The sequence below is a fragment of the Rhincodon typus genome, chromosome 26 (genome assembly GCF_021869965.1).
Source record: "Rhincodon typus isolate 14 chromosome 26, sRhiTyp1.1, whole genome shotgun sequence".
In the NCBI taxonomy this organism is placed as follows: domain Eukaryota; kingdom Metazoa; phylum Chordata; class Chondrichthyes; order Orectolobiformes; family Rhincodontidae; genus Rhincodon; species Rhincodon typus.
The window spans coordinates 22,835,200-22,852,668 of record NC_063357.1 but is presented as its reverse complement, the minus strand read 5'-3'; the positions used below and the strand labels follow the sequence as shown (position 1 = coordinate 22,852,668).

General features: G+C 38.5%; 1 long non-coding RNA gene across 2 annotated transcripts in view; it reads right to left on the bottom strand.

Moving 5' to 3' along the window:
* The window catches only part of LOC125486174, a 29,616-nt gene extending 12,630 nt beyond the window's left edge, over nucleotides 1-16,986 (bottom strand). The window contains exon 1 of one of the 2 annotated variants that reach the window (XR_007264859.1): nucleotides 16,914-16,986. This is a non-coding gene — a long non-coding RNA (uncharacterized LOC125486174). Of the gene's footprint in view, nucleotides 1-13,390; nucleotides 13,488-16,913 lie in introns of those variants that run through there. The other variant, XR_007264860.1, reaches the window with a different exon arrangement.
* Between the last annotated feature and the right edge of the window lie 483 nt (nucleotides 16,987-17,469).

Genomic DNA, 17,469 nt, shown 5'->3' with positions numbered 1-17,469 from the left:
TTAAGTCATTCTATTTTAAAATTAATTAAACTGATGTAAGTAAAGAGAAAATAAAATACACTTGTATGACCTAAATAATCAAAGAACGAGGTCACTCGTGTATCTATGGACCTCATACTGAGAACCAGTACTAGAGGCTTGTCTCACTTGTTCTCCATGCTCATTATTCTTTCATGGGTTGACTCCCTGAGACTAGACGAGGTATCCACACTGCCAACTTGTTGTGTGGGACTGAACCAGCATAAACTGGTAACAGCAAAGAGAAGAGATGAAGTAAATACCTTCTCCAGTTTTGCTCCAGCCAAATGCTGACATTACATCTGACCACAGGACTCTATTACAATATTTGTGGTGTTACATGGGCAAACGCAGCAGTTGTCCATTGTCAACTATTATAATAGATATTGAAACAAAATGAAAAACAGTAAAGTTTGAAAAAAAAGTTGATGCTTGTATTAAAATGGCAAAGGAATTTTATACAAAAACACATTAAGCTTTAGTATGTATAACATAGCACTCAATACAGAGGGACAAGCAGCCTGTATCCTGCACATTAAGCTTTAATGCGTTGATATTATACCACAATCAGTCAGCCTCAATGAAGAGCAATAACCTGAAGCTTCTTGCATCATGACAAGCTATCCAGAGATGCCCAATGTTCTCTTTCTAGTTAAGTGCAACTAAAGTAACACAATGTACAGAAATCTAGTGAAGGGCTGGAATGAAGCCACATAGCAATGATGCAATTCAAACTCAGTTTATCAAAGGAGCAAAATCATAAAAGTAAAAGCAAATGTTCCATCAAGATCTGGAAGTATTGAAACCTGAGATTGAATTTGTTTTTCAAAAATATGCTAATATCTAAACCAAAAGTTATATTTGAAAGATTTTGGCTGTGTTTTGTCATAATAGTTTCCCTATTCATATGTATGTACAGAAATATTCATTGTTGTGGAATGGGACAATGTACTTGCAAAATGTCAAACTAACAAAGAATATGTAGTGTATTGATGCTCCTTTCCCTCGTCTAAATTTGAAAAACATTTAGTTTTCTAACTACTTACTGTCAGTTAGTTCAGAAACACACAGCCAGGAGTCCATCAGTCTCAAGTATTAATGAGAAAATTGCAATGCATCCCCAATTTGTAAGCAAAAGTAGGATGTAAAATAAAATGAACTATGGCCACAGTTGACAGGCCAATCCTGTGGAGGTGAACTAACTGTGACCAGCTGATCAACGCTGCGCTGGTAGAAGGTTAGAATAAGAAGCCATACAGCCGAACTCCCTTGTCAGTGTTGTCAGTGCAGGAGCCGATTTGCTGCAGGAAAGATCCCGGCAGCATTTCCAATCAACTCAAAACAGGCAATTAATAATTCAAACAGCTATTCACTGCCGCCTACTGATCCAAAACTTTCCTCACGGGACCAGGAAGATTCCACTCTGAAAATCCTTTTATTTTCCAAAGATGACTCACATTCAACTCAAAATGTTAACTTTGCTTCTCTCAGTATTTCCTGTTGTTTTAATGTCAAATTTCCAACATTCACTGTATTTTGCTTTTAATTCAATATGCTTCCTTCATCAGGTTCAACCATCAGGCTGAAGAATGGTCTAGTGGTAGTATTATTGCGGGACTGTTAATCCAGAAACTTAGCTTAGGTTCTGGGGATCCGAGATCAAATCTCTCCACTGCAGATGGTGGAATTTGAATTCAATAAAAATCTGGAATTAAGAATCTACTAATGACCATGAATCCATTGTTGATTTTTAAAAAATGTTAATGTCCTGCAGGGAAGGAAATCTGCCATCCCCACCTGTGACTCCAGAGCCACAGCAATGTGGCTTACTCTCAAGTGTCTGTGAAATAGTCGAGCAACTTCTCAGTTGTATCAATTGCTGCATTGTCTCAACAAAGAAATTAAACCACCTGGCATTGACCTAGGCACTGGAAAAGACAATGGCAGAAACATTCCTGTTGACCCTGGAAAGTCCTCCTCACTAACAGATGGGGACTAGTGCAAAAATTGGGAGAGCTGCCTCACAGACTAGTCCCGAAATGTCGACTTTCCTTTTCGTCTGATGTTGCCTGGCCTGCTGTGTTCCTCCAGTTCCACACTGTATTGATTCTGATTCCAGCATCTGCAGTTCTTGCTATTTCCTAGCAACAGCCTGACATAGTCATACACATAGGATCATACCTCACTGACAATGTCTCAGACAATACCATCACCTGAGAGTTGCCCTGAGAGTCCTCAACATTGACTCTGGGGCCCATGAAGTCTCATGACTTCAGGTTAAACACGGGTAAGGAAACCTTTTGCTGATTACCACATATCATCTTCCCTTGGCTGATGAATCAGTACTTCTCCATGTTGAACAACACTTGGAGAAAGCACTCAGGGTGGCAAAGGCATAAATGTAATCTAGGTGGGGGATTTCAATGTTACCAAGAGTAACTCGGCAGCAACACAATTGATTGAACTGGTCGGGTCCTAAAGGACATAGCTACTAGACTGGGTCTGTGGTAGGTGGTGTGGGAACCTACAAGAGAGAAAAACATCCTTGACCTTATCCCTACCAATCTTCTGGCTGCAGATGCATTTATCCATGACATAATTGGTAGGAATGACCACCGCACAGTCCTTGTGGAGATAAAGTCCCGCCTTCACATTGAGAACACCCTTGTATTGTTATGCGGCACTGTCACTGTGCTAAATGGGACAGACTTCGAACAGATCTAGCTAATTAAGACTGGGCATCCATGAGGGACTGTGGGCCATCAACAGAACTGTATTCCACAATCTGCAACCTCATGGCCTGACATAGACCCCATTTAACCATCACCATCAAGCCAGGGTCAACCTTAGTTCAATGGAGAGTGCGTGAGGGCATACTAGGAGCAGCACCAGGCATACTTAAAAATGAGTTGCCAACCTGGTGAAGCCACCAAACAGGATGACTTAAATGCTAAATAGCATAAGCACCAAGTGACAGACAAAGCTAAACAATCCCGCAACATATGGATCACATTTAAACGCTGCAGTCTTGTTACGTCCAGTCATGAATGGTGATGGACAATTAAACAATTCACTGGAGGAGAAGGAATGACAAATATCCCCTGCCTCAATGATGGAAAAGACCAGCACATCAACGGAAAAGATAAGGCTGAAGCTTTCACAGCAATTTTTGGCCAGAAGTGTCTAGTGGATGATCCGTCTTAGTCTCCTCCAGTGGTTCCCAGCATCACAGAGGCCAGTCTTTAGCCATTCAATTCACTCCATGTGATATCAAGAAATGGTTGGAGGCACTGGATACTGCAAAGGCTACGGGCACTGACAACATTCCGACAATAGTGCTGAAGACTTGTGCTCCAGAACTTTCCACTCTTCTAGCCAAGCTAGTTCAGTACAGTTACAACACTAGTATCTACCAACAAATGTGAAAAATTACCTGGGTATGTCCTGTACACAAAAAGCAGGACAAATCCAACTCAGCCAATTACTGCCTCAGTCTACTCTCGATCATCAATAAAGTGATGGAAAGTGTCATCAACGGTGTTAACAAGTAGCACCTGGTCAGCAATAACCTGCTCAGTAATGCTTAATTTGGAATCCACCAAGGCCACTCAGCTACTGACCTCATTCCAGCCTTGGTTCAAACATGGACAAAAGAGGTGAACCATCTCCACAAACATTGATTCCTTTCATGACCAATGCTCTGTAGCAGCAGTGTATACTATCCACAAGATGCACTGCAGAAAGATCCTTAGACAGCACCTTCCAAACTCATGACCATTTCCGTCTAGAAGGACAAGGGCAGCAGATACATGGGAAAATCACCACTTGCAAGTTCCCTCTCAGCCACTCACCATCCTGACTTGGAAATATATCATGGTTTCTTCACTGTCTCTGGGACAAAATCCTGGAATTCCCTCCCTAAGGTCTACCTACGGCACATGGACTATGGCAGTTCAAGAAGGCAGCTCATCACCACGTTCTCAAGGGAAACTGGGTACAGACAATAAATGCTGGCCAGTCAGCAATGGCCACGTCCCATGACTGAATAAAGAAAGAGATGTTGGCTTGTGTGAACAATGTAACACTGACATGCATCTACAAAATTGAGCAACTATGAAGATAGCTACTTCAATTTTAGTTTTTTTTACACTGAAAGTGGAAATATAGCTCAACCACTGTAATATTGTCCAATCAATCTTTACAGAGAATTTAGTTACCAAGCATGATAGACATAAGGATAGTTAGCTTTTTTTTCAATTTTAGTATCTCATCTGATACAGAAAGTAATACTTTTACTGAATAGTTGCACTGGATTTTTTTAAAATATAGAAAGGGTGCCTTAGAAACAAAATGGTTGAGAATCCCTGAATTTATTAATGTCACTCAATACAGTAACACAAAGGAATCTTTAACATGTGACTAAAACAATGATTTCTTAGAAGTATATTGCTATATTTTACCAGGACAGTTAAATCGAGGGCTCTGCGAATGAACAGAAGGCAGTTAAAATGTCATCGTCAGATAGAATGTAAAGCTCTCAGAGTGCTTTACTCCAAAAATAGCTGAAAAATTTATGACTTCCATTAAAACCTCAGAACATCAAACCTATCCATGAAAGCAACTTATAATCCATAAACTGTTGTATAATTTTGAAACAAGGCTGTTTTCCGAACTACAGGAATATGTTTAAAACAGGGTTATCTTCTGATATGTCTAACATTTTGTTGATTTTGAAAGTATAAGCAATTAATTTTAAAACAGAACAGTGAATATGCTTAGTGCTTTGGTATCCTATTTACTTACTGTTTCTTTAAAACTCTAGCAAAGCTAATGTGATGAATAAGGTAAAAGATTGAAATTCTTCTCATTATATCTTGTTCAATTGATTTTATTATCATAGAGTCATACAGCACGGAAACAGACCCTTCAGTCCAACCAGTCCATGCCGCCCATAATCCTAAACTAAACTAGTACCATCTGCCTGCTCCTGGCCCATATCCCTCCAAACCTTTTCTATTCATGTACTTATCCAAATGTCTTTTAAATGTTGTAATTGTACTTGCATCCATCACTTCCTCTGGAAGTTCATTCCACACTCGGATGACCCTTTGTGTAAAAAAGATTTGCCTCTCATGTCTTTTTTAAATCTCTTTCCTTAAAAATGTGCCCCTTAGCCTTGAGATCTCCCACCCTAGGGAAAGGACAACTACCAGTAACTCTATCTACACCTCTCATTATTTTATAAACTTCTATAAGGTCACCTTTCAACCTCCTACACTCCAGTGGAAAAGTCCCAGGCTATGCAGCCTTTCTTTATAACTCAAACTTTCAATACCTAGCAACATCCTGGTAAATCTCTGCTAAACTCTCTACAGCTTGATAATATCCTTCCCATAACTGGGCAACAAGAACTAGACACAGTATTTCAGAAGAGGCCTCACCACTGGCCTGTAGAGCCTCAACATGACTTCCCAACTCCTGTACTCAAAGGACTGAGCAATGAAGTGAAGCATGCCAAATGCGCTTTTAACCATTCTGTCTATATGTGATGCAAACTTCAAAGAATTGTGTACCTCTTTTCTAGAACACTACCCAAGGTCCTACCATTAATTGTATATGTCCTACAATTATTTGTTGTACTAAAATGCAATACATTGCATTTATACAGATTGAACTCCAGCTACCACTTTTCAGCCCATCGACCCATTTGATCAAGATCCCTTTATAATATTAGAAAACCTTCTTCACTGTCTACAATGCCACCAATTTTGGTGTCATCCGTAAACTTACTAACCATGCTTTCTATATTCTCATCCAAATCATTTATATAAATGACAAACAAAAGAGGACCCAGAACCGATTCTTGTGGAACACTGTTGGTGACAGACCTTCAGTCCGAAAAGCAACCTTCTACCACCACACTCTGTCTCCTGCCATTAAGCCAATTATGTATCCAGTTGGCAAGCTCACCCTGCATCCCATGCGACCTAACTTTACTAATTAGTCTACCATGCGGAACCTTGTCAAAGGCTTTACTAAAATCCAAACAAACAACGTCTACTGCTCTACCATCATCAATTTTTTTTGGTAACTTCCTCCAAAAATTCAATCAAGTTTGTGAGACACGATTTTCCTCGCACAAAACCTTACTGACCATCCCTAGATTAATTTAGGATATCTGGTCGACATGGATGAGTTGGACCGAAGGGTCTGTTACCATGCTGTCTAACTCCACGACTCTATGATATGGAAAATCACTGGCAACTAACTTAAGGAAAGTTCAAAGATGTTTTTAAATATATTTGGAGTAAGAGAATAACCAGGGAAAGTGTAAGGCCTATTGGGAGCAATGTGGAACTGTGTATGTGGAGCCAAAAGACATAACTAAAATTTAAATGAATACTTTGCACCTGTATTTACTGTACATAAGGATGATGTAGGTATAGAAAGAAGGGAGGGGTTCTATGATATACCTGAACGGATTAGCATTGACAGCAAGGAGATGTTTAGCAGGATTTAAAGTGAGCAAATCCCCAGGCCCAGAACAGATGTATCCCAGCCTGCTGTGGAAGGGAAAAGAGGAGATTTCAGGGTCTTTCACATGAATTTTGAAATCTTCTCTGACCACAGGAGGGGTGCCAGAGGGCTGGGGGAACAGTTAATGTGGTAGAATCATTCAATAAGGGTAGTAGTGATAAACCAGGAAACTACAGGCCAGATGAGTATAACGCTATTGGTTGGGAAACTATGGAAAATATTCTGAGGGACATCATTAATCCACTTAAAGAGGCAAGGATTAATCAAGAATAGTCAGCATGGGTTTGTAAGTGGAAGATCATGTCTTACAAATTTGATTGAATTTTTCAAGGAGTTGACTAGGTTTGTAGTTGAGGGTAGTGCAGTTGATATAGTCTACATGGCCTTCAGAAAAGCTTTTTTCAGAAAAGGTCTTACATGGCAGACTGGTCAAGAAGCTAAGAGACCTCATAGGATCCAGGGCAATTTGGCAATATGGATCCAAAATTGGCTTCATGACGGGAAGTAGAGGGTGATAGTTGAAGGATGTTTTGTGACTGGAATCCTGCGTCCAATGGCATACTACAGGGTTCATTGCTGGGTCCCTTACCGTTTGCTGCATACATTAATGATCTAAACATGAATGTAGGCAGTATGATCAGTAAGTTCACAGATGGCACAAAAATTGGAGGTGAGGTAAATAGTGAGGAGGATGAGCGAGGGGGAAAGCCTTAGACTGCACTTCAATATGGACAGGCTGGCCAAATGGGAAGAACAGTGGCAGATGGAATTTATTCCTGAAAAAAATGAGAGGAAATTCATTTTGGAAGGACTAACAATGCAGGGGAGTACACAATTAATAATAGGACATTATAAAGTACAGAGGATCAGGAGGACCTTGGTATGTTTTTCCATAGATCCTTGAGACAGCAGGAAAGTTGCCAAATGGTTAAGAAGGCTTATGGGAAACTTACATTTCTTGGTCAAGGCATTGAATGCAAGAGCAAGGAGGTTATGATGGAGCTGTATATTGTGTTAGGTGAGCTGGAGTACTCTGTGCAGTTCTGGTCATTACACTGTAGGAAGAATGTGATTTCACATAGTAAGGGTGAAGAGGAAATTCACCATAATCCTCCCTGCGTTGGAGTGATTCAGCTATGAAGAAAGACTAGAAAGGCTTGGGTTGTTTTCCTTAGAGAAGAGAAGGCTAAGCAGTAACCAGATTGAGATGTACAAAGCTCAGAGGGACATAGACAGAGTAGATAGGGAGAAAAATTTCCCTTTAGTATTGGGGCCAATACCAGCTGACACATCTTAGTTTTAAGGTAAGGAGCAGGAGGTCTATTGGGGATTTGGGGAAAGATTTTTCATCCAGAAGGTTGTGGGTATCTGGAACTCATCTGCCTAAGGGTGTGGTAAATGTGGGAACCCTCAAGAAATTTAAGAACCACTCAAATGTACACTTGAAATGCCACAGCAAAGACGTTTATGGGCCAGCTGCTGGAAAATAGGATTAGAATAGATCCATGTTTTATAACCAGTGCAGACAAGATGGGCCAAGGGGCAACTTTCCCTCAATGACTGTCTAATGCCTCAGCTCTTAATGAACCACAGTGGCCATTGTTGTGTTTGCAGCCTTTAATTACTTCACCCGCTTTTCTCCCCATTTGGAGCTTGCTTTGACTGCCACCTACTCTCCAAGTGGATCACTGACAAGGAACAAACTATGAACCAGAGGTAACTCTTGGAAAAGATAACGGGCTTGAACAGACCTATAAAAGCCAAGCCATCAATTCATATTCAAGTGGTAGTGAGGCAGGGGTTGTTGTCATTCCTTTTAGTATTTTTAACTCGTTTTTTTCTTATATTGGTGGTACACTTTCATTTACATTCTCAATAAAAGATCTTTTGAACTCTTAAATGAGGCCTCATTTGATATTGCCATATATACCCTCAGAAGCACAAATACAGACTTTTACATCTAGTTTGTTAGATCCTGGGAAAACATGAAGAATCCATTTAGGCAACACCACAGACAATAACACGTACTTTATACACATTTCCAGTACGTTATATTGCAACATGTACCTTGACCAATATTAGTGGCTCCAAGAGCAATATCACTGGCGTAATGACCAATGTGACAGGTGTCAGGACCAATTTAATATACTGGTCTGAAAACCCACAGTGCACTGATCTTTCATTGGTCTTGTATTCCTATTTTTTCCCTCTGCATGGATGGGGCCTGCAAATACCCCCTCTTAATTCCACTCCTCCGTGAAAACCTCTTCAGGATCCTCACTCAGAATTCAGTCTGGCATTGGGATATGAGTAAAATCTAACCATCTCAGTCCATTTTCCACAGGCTCTGCAAGTGTCCTTCATAGACTGGTGCAGGAAGCGGCCAGTATAACCTGTGCTGGAGGTATCACCTCCTGTGAGCTGGAGCGCTGTGTTCTTTTCCTCTGTCCTTTGGGCTGACAGGTAAAGGAGAAGGCTGCTCCTATTCCTGCCATCGGTGCTGTTGTTGCAACTGCTGTTGGTTTTGTTCTTCATTTTGTTCCTCATTGGAGGACTTAGTTAGAGCTGCTGATGCTATCTCTGTGCTGCTGAGAAGGCTGGCAGCTGCAAAGTATGGATTAAAAGGCAAAAAAAAACTGCAAAGCAGCAGGAAAAAAATAAATAAGTCTCAGAAATCACCTCCAAAGTGGTGAAGGCACACTCTCAGAACAAGTCCTATGAGTAAAACTCTCTCGCTAAGGCAAGAAAACAGCTTGTATTTCTTAGTTTACAAAGTTTTCCAGCCTGTCAATTACTAAGGCCTGTCAATTTCCACAGTCCTCTCATCTTGCTCTACCTAGTAAGCTCCAGGAAGCCTGTGAAATCCTTGCCCTGGCAATTAAAGTCAGTATTGAGTGTAAAGAAAATGCGCACAACTGCCTTTTAGCACATGTTGATAACAAAGCAGTCTGTCCTACAAGAGTTCTTTGAATGTTACCAAATATTCTCAAGTTAAATCCAGAAGGCAGTGGGTTTAATGTTGGGTTCCTGACACGCTGGCAATTTTGGCTCTTTTGACCTGTCAGATCCATTGACACTCACCCAAACTGGCAGTTAAAATTCCCCACTTGACATTTCATACCAACCACGGTTGATAACACTTAATATTATTTTGTGTTTGTATATACAGCATTGTGTTACTGGTATCTTATGAGCTGCATCATTTATAATAAATAAATTAGACTTCCCTTTTCAAAGAAGTCAAATGAAAAGACATTGTATAGATAGTCAGCTGTTGTAAAACATAATATAAACCAAATAAAAAGATAATTCATTCATATCTGTGCTATGTTTTACAAAATGATAATTCCTCCACATCGTTACAGTAAAGTAGCAAAGCTAAGCAAAATATCCATGTTGTTAAATGACCTGATATTGAAAAGTAGAACAAGTTGTTCTCGTGATGAAATAACCAAATTAATTTGCCCGACCTTTAGTTAAGATGTTGATTGAAGCAGGATTTGTAATGTAAGACTGATGCAGGCATATATCACAGTTCTTAAAATGTGGGCATTACATGCAGAAAACGACAAGTGTTGTTGTTTCTTGACAGAATACAGTTGAAACTGTACCAAAATTGAATGTTTATGGTTGGAAGACAGACTGTTCGTGGACTACAAACATTATTGAAATTTGAATGGAATAACTATCATTGGATTTTTGCTTTGCAGATTCTTTTGTAAGATGTACACTTTAAAGGAGTACATAGTTCCTCTAGGGAAAGCATCCTAATTCTAAAGACCATCAATTTATTGATAAAATGGTAGAATTTCAATAAATGAGCAAAGGAAAATTAAAATTTATGATGTGAACACATTTCCCACAACAGAAAGATTGAGGATAGAGTTAGCTTTACAAACATCAGTTTTTTCTTGATTCTCTACAGGAAATATGGAAGATTCCAATAATGGTATCGAGGCTTGTAGGAGTGGGTGGGTGTAACATTTACAGGAAGAAAAGAGTTGCTTATAAGAGGTTACCTACCAGACATTTATTTTATTTTTAAATTTAAGGTTGATATCTAGTTCTTCCACTGTAAGTATATTTCCTATCAGTAATCACAGACAACAACATCGAAAGTTTGTCATCGTGGTACATTGGCTGAAGAAGAAGGTGAAGAGGCAAATGAAGCTTGTAAAAGAAAAGAGTTGGCAAGAAAGCAGAAAGTGGGAAAAAAATTACTTGTCTAAACTATTTAAAAAGACTTGCTGTGCAGGCTGTATAATATGGAGTCATTTTTGTTTGTTTAAAAACTTGTAGATCACAAAAAATGCATCCATTGAAGCTTTTAAAATCATTTTGAAAGTTTTACCAATGTGTCATTGTATATTCCATTGCCGGCTGAGACCAGAGATTTATTATTAAAATAGCAAATCAAATGAGTTCCTATTTCAGGTCAAGAAGCAAGTTTTGTTGTAGGACAAATCAATGTTACCCAAAATCAAACAGATAATTAATTCATGTCTATACTATATTCAGCACAATGGCAATTCCTCTTTATCATTCCAATGAAGAATTAATTGAAGCTAAATTTTCAACTGACATTAGGTATTTTATACTACGCACAATGTTTAATTCCATTCCTACAGTGTAGTTTCATGAACAAGACCTACTTTATTATAACTGCAGGAAATAATTGCAGTAAAATGGAGATCCTGCATTCAATCATTGTTAGTGAGGGGAGCTGTAGATTGGCAGATGTTGGTAAATTTTTATTTTATGGGCAGTAAAAGCAAAGATGAAATGGCTAGTTTTCTCTCTGCTTTTACAATATATTTCACATTTTAAAATGTGATGGGGCCAAAAACATGTGAGAGAGCCATATGGAGACAAGGAAATCATATTCTTTTCTTTCCTACTTTGCTTTATGCTGGCCATTTATGCTATGATAGATTAAAATATAGCCACAAATAACATTGCAAAATGAACAGCTAAACAGCGCAGCCTGTGTAAAACTTTTTACACTTTTATTTCAATTCTATTTCAAGGTTTTGCAACCAGCAGAAATAATAAAATCCAAAAAAAAAGAACAATGTGCAACCTGGAGGCATGAATGGTACTTATGCCATTCAACGTCAAATCATTTCAAATTATCTTCATAATAGACAAATCTATACCCTAACAATGTTTGTTTTAAAACATATCTCTTAAGAGACTGCTCGCATAGTTTGATGAAAATTTATTTAATTCAGAATCAGCCCAGAATGATGGGATCAAAACTTTCTTCCTTCCAATGACTGTTAAGAGTTGTTAAATGCAAGTTCTTCCTTTTAAAATTAATTTAGCTATTATCATCTAAATCACTTGAAAGTAAGATTCCACTGATAGCCAACAGTTCTTTCTGACATTTTTCTGCATATACGGGTTAAGTAGATTATGTATAGAGCAAGCACCTATGAGATGCATTACTTACAATGACATGCTCATTTTGAGACTGGTCAAGTACCCTCACACCTCAGCAAAATAAGAACAACGAACATGTGCTGGTTAACATCAACCAGAAATCTGAACTTCAACAGGAAATCTGAGAACAGTGCAGCGGAAAGAGCAGATCCTGGTCATGACAGATCTCAAATCTCTTTTCCTCTTCACTGTCATTGAGGAATGCCAAATTTCCAAATGCAGTGAAAAGGAAAATCTATCCAGATGTAGTTGCAAAGTATATACTTAATATATTCCATCAATTGTAGGTTACGTAGATAAGTCTGATAATTCCAGATGCATTGTACCCGACTGTTATCACAGACTAGGATACCAAAAAAAGTTTGCATTTTCATAAGCATATTCCTCAGCCTCAGATTGTCTAATGCAATTTGCAGCCAGTGAGGTACCTTTTTTCTTTTGAATTTTGACATATGTAATTTAGAAAATGCAGGAGAAAACTCGCATATCAGGTACCAAAACTGTAATTTGATAGTCATCTGATTGTAGGTGATGTTTGAGGGGTGAATACTGATCAGGATATTGGGGAGAATTCTCTTGTTTTTATTCTGATTAATTTCATGCTGAAGTTCCTGGGTTTGGATTTGTACCCACAAACCTCTTATTTTGGGGGTGAGAATGCTAAAATGAACCTTCTGCCAATTCTCTGAACCTTTCTCACCAATTATTGAAGAAAACGTCAAACGAAGTCATGGACTAACACTTCTTTTTTTCATTATAGAATTATAGCAAGTTTAATTTTACTTAAATGCTGAGTAAGACAGAATTAATGTATTGGGCTAGCAGATAGGGATTCTCATATGCAGTTTCAGGAGGAAAAAACATGAAGAAAAAATTCAGAGAAAGTAGTAGCTGGGAGACATACACTGAAGCTTCCAACTCTTTTGAGACCCCAAAGCTTAAAACTAAACCTAAAACTAAAAAAAAACTGGAAAGTCTGGTCTGTGAGAACTGGTCAAAACCAGGCTGACTCCATTGTTCCAACTTTTGAAAAAAACCCCAAGGCCTTTTCTAAAGACACCTTGGTACTTCTGCCTTAGAAACTCTCTTCACAAAAAAACCCAGGACAAAATAACCTCTTAAAGTGAAAGTATCATCACAGATGAAATAACTTAAGTTCTTGAGACATGGCTAAAAATAAAAAAGTAGACTGTTAATTTATCATTTCCCTAAAAAGTTCAATCCTAAATTATCTTACCCAAAAAAAGCGATCTCATATACTGATCTGAGTTTGTAACCAATAATTGGTGAGAAAGGTTCAGAGAAGGGCGAGGCGGTGGGGAGTCCCGGAGCAGGGTGAGGCGAGCGGGTAACGGGTGAAGTCTGGCGCAGGGGCGACAGTCCTGGAACTTACCTTGGAGCAGCTGAGAGCTGGTACAGAGTGGACTGGAGGTTTGGATCGGAGCTGGGCGGCTGTTGGACTGGGGTCTGGAACGGGCGGTCAGACCATGTGAGGAGGCCCTGTGTTGAGCTACTAAAATGTAATGTTTATTTGAAATTTTTTTTACCTGAAATGTAATGTTAATCCTTTAACAGTGTCTTCTTTCTAACTTATTTTTTAAACTCTGTAAAGTAATGCAACTACTTTTTATTCCTCTTTTGTATGCAAGATTTGTACCTAGGTACTTGTATCTGAGATGGCACCAGAAAAGGCAGACATTGTATAAGTTGTTCATTGTACTTCTATAATGGAGTACACGTTACAATAAAAGGATATTCTATTCTTTTGTTTATATTTTAACTATAGTGTTTAAATAAGTTGTGTTTTGCTCAACGTTAAGTAGTTTGACCAGTCACATCGCATCCGGAACATGGCACTTCTCATCTGCCTTTAAAATAAGAAAATATTAGGGTTTAGGCTACCTTTGTAAAAAATGTTGAGTGGCTCTTGTCTGATCCATAACACAACATTATGAAATAAAACTAAAAATGCTACATATATACAGCAGGTCTGGCAGAATCTGTGGAGTGAGAAAAAGCAGAGTTAATTTTTCGAGCCCAGTGACACTTTGTCAGAACACTGGACTTGAACGTTAACTCTGCTTTTTCTTCCACACATGCTGCCAAACCTGCTGAGTTTCTCCGGCACTTTCTGTTTTTTTTTGTTTCAGATCTCCAGCATTCAATGTCCTTTGTTTTATCTTCATTGGTGTAACTGAAAATGTATTATAGCGAGTTTGCTGCCTATTGATAGAAAATTCTCTTGCTGTGTCTCTACAGGACCTCCTGAGGCAGTAGTGACTGTGTCTGGGCTGAAACACCATTGCTTGGTTTCATATAAAGTAGAAATAAATGTATTTTCTGAAGGCCTAATTTCCTCTGATTACCCACTGCCATCAACACCAACTGTGTACAAAGAGTGCAAACATGGGATTTAAATGGTTAGCAGATTTTGCTGTATTCTTGATGCAATTTTAACTTGCTCATCTCAACTTCCCTTAAATCTGGAATGGAAATGCTTTCTGTCCCAAAGGAACTGGGCCATATTTAAATGGCAATGTCATGCCCTGACGATATAATCAATACAAATAATGTTAACTGTAAGTCTTACTAGTCTCTACAGTCTCAAAACCCACCAGCATAACCCAAGTATTAATTGGAGCACAGTTTCTTCAAGGTAGGATGAGTTAAAAGTCAAACTCATATATTGTGAGCATTTGAATTGTGTTATACCAACAACAAAAAAGACTTTCATCTATATAGCACTTCTCACGATCGCTAGATTACTCAAAGCAATCTTATACCCAAAGAGATACATTTATATATGTGTTGTAACGCAGGAAATGCAGTTGCACGCTGCAAACTTCCACACACAGCAAAGTGGTAATGAGTAGGTAACCTGTTTTTAGATGAAATTTGAGAATAAATATTGATCTCAATCCGAGGGATAAATTGATTTTAAAGAAGTAGTGCCGTGCGGTCTTTTACATCCACCATGAAGGCAGATGGAATCTGATTTATTACCTTAGCCAAAGACAGCAGTTCCAGCAATGCAGTACTCCCTGAGTATCAACCTTGAATTTTGGTCTCAAGCCTGGTGGGGGCCTTAATACAGAAGCTTGTGACCCAGAGACAATAGTGCTACAAGGTGAACCACAGCAGACACAACAGAGGTGCTAAGAAATGTTTATCTAACAAAGCCCTTATTTGTATTACATCCATTTATTCCATTCTGAACACATATAAATAGATTATAAAATTATCTTGACATGCCCATCTAAATAAGTGACAGCCAAAACATATAATTAAGGGCTTACAACAAGGTAACATATCCACGAATCAAAGGAGATTTTAGCCTGTCAACACTTTCCAATGCATCCAATAAAAAATTAAATTACATTTCACTTATGTTCTAGATCATTTCCTTCTGTAAATTTCCCTTTTTCAAAAGACATTGTCATTTGCCTTCTGTTTATCATACACCATCTCAAAGTAGTTTGTTGAAGTAACATTATGCTTCGTTACACAAAAGCTGTTTAAAAACACTTTTATATTTTTCAACCTACAGTAGACACGCTTCCCTTTTCCACATAGTACATTTTATAAATGGCTTACTATTTACGGAACTGATTGGACTGTGGACCAATGGAAATTTGGGTCTCTGATTCTGCTTTTGGTTTAAAGTAAATGCATTAAATAACTGTTTTAATTGGTGGTCAGGACATTCATAACACCGAGGCCATGGAGATTTTACAGTATGACATAGATTATAAAAAGGCAAGAGTCATTCAGAGGTCATTTTCCCTACACAGAGCCAATTTAAACAATTAATGTAATGGCACCTTAATTAGACATGAGAACATTGTAAAAAATACTTGTGAACATGATCCTTAATCTTCTACAATGCGCATTATTAATTACTTTTTGAGTAGTGCAAATTCATATGCCACTCTGTAATCCTCTGGTATCATACAAATGGAGCTTGAGGAAACATTAATTTGAAACTCACGTATTCCATTACTTGCTTTCCTGAGAATGTTCAACTGCATGCCGTCTGCTCTAGAATCCCTGTGGACATTTAGTATTTTCACTTCTTCACAACACATTTGTAACTAGCTTCAAAATATGTTATAGATTCCAGTCAGTTTGACTGAATTTGGATTTTGCCCAGTTTTCAATTATAAAGACTGATGTGCGAAGCTAATGCAAGACATCTGCTATTTCATAACATCCCAAAGTAATCCGATCTTTATGGGTTCCAGAAATTCTACCCATGCAGATATTCACAGAACTGTGGTAAAGGGATGGACTTTTTGGACTGAACTAAGATCTAACAGGTTTTGATCCCATGTGCAAAAAGAGCACTCAGACTAAGGCGGGGTTGATTCAGATTCGTGGGTAGTTGCTTCTTCTGCCAACATCACTGCAGCAGGTTGTTTGCATCTGTTTCAATTCCAAGCTATCCTGAGAAATTGCACCAAAAGTTCACCTGAATAGCAACGAGAGCTACATTTTCTGAGCAGGCATAGGCTCCCTGTGAACCTACTTTGGAAACTTTATCTGAAAAGACAAATGGCAATTGATGCAAGACAGAGTGACTGATGTTGTCAAGGAAATTTTGAGGGATTCCAGAAAAATTGCTGAGTGAAATCTTCCCAGGTCCTAAACAATTATGGCAAAGAATTTTGGAGAATCACATGAGAAATTGAACGAGGCATTTCTCAATGTTGAGACCGACAAGTTGCATTTTTTAACTAAGTCCCAAGTGTCGAGATAAGATTCTTGCTTGTGAGCCACAGGAGACCTATTATGGGTATTATCACTGACTATCACCCTCATTATTACTTAATTTTGTCTCATTAATATGCAGTCACCTAATATACCAAACACCAGATAGAAACTAGATACTGAAAATTCCTAACACGAAGAACAGATACCTGGCAACTCCAGCTCATCACTTCTTCCTCTGGACTTCCATCCCAGATATCCACCATCAACTTCACAGGGCACATTCAAAGGACAGTGGCTACACACACCTCATGTCTATGGATGCTAGCTGCTGACATGTTTAAGCCTCATTGCATCATCATGGTACAGTGTGCTTCTGCATTTTAAGCTACACTTTGGAGCACACCAGAAACTTTCATTGCAATGCTGTTGCAAGGACACAATGCACGCAGGGACAGTCACTTACCTCATGAATTAGGTATCTATGTTATTAAGCTGTGGGCTGCTTGCCCTGCAGTAGATGATGCCACTGCAAACAAAAACCATTGTATTCCATGAGGCAGTTGACCATCTCAGTCCATGTCTATTCTATCCATTCCTGTCCCATTCCCACTAAAAGTTTGTGTGATCTTGAAATATATACTTTGGTGGCTCTGCTTCAATTAGCAATGTTCTATTTTTTTCTTTATCACTTTAAAACAAAATTGTTAACATTATTTCCTGACATTTTTATGACTTACAGTTGTCCATAATTTATGAGTTTAT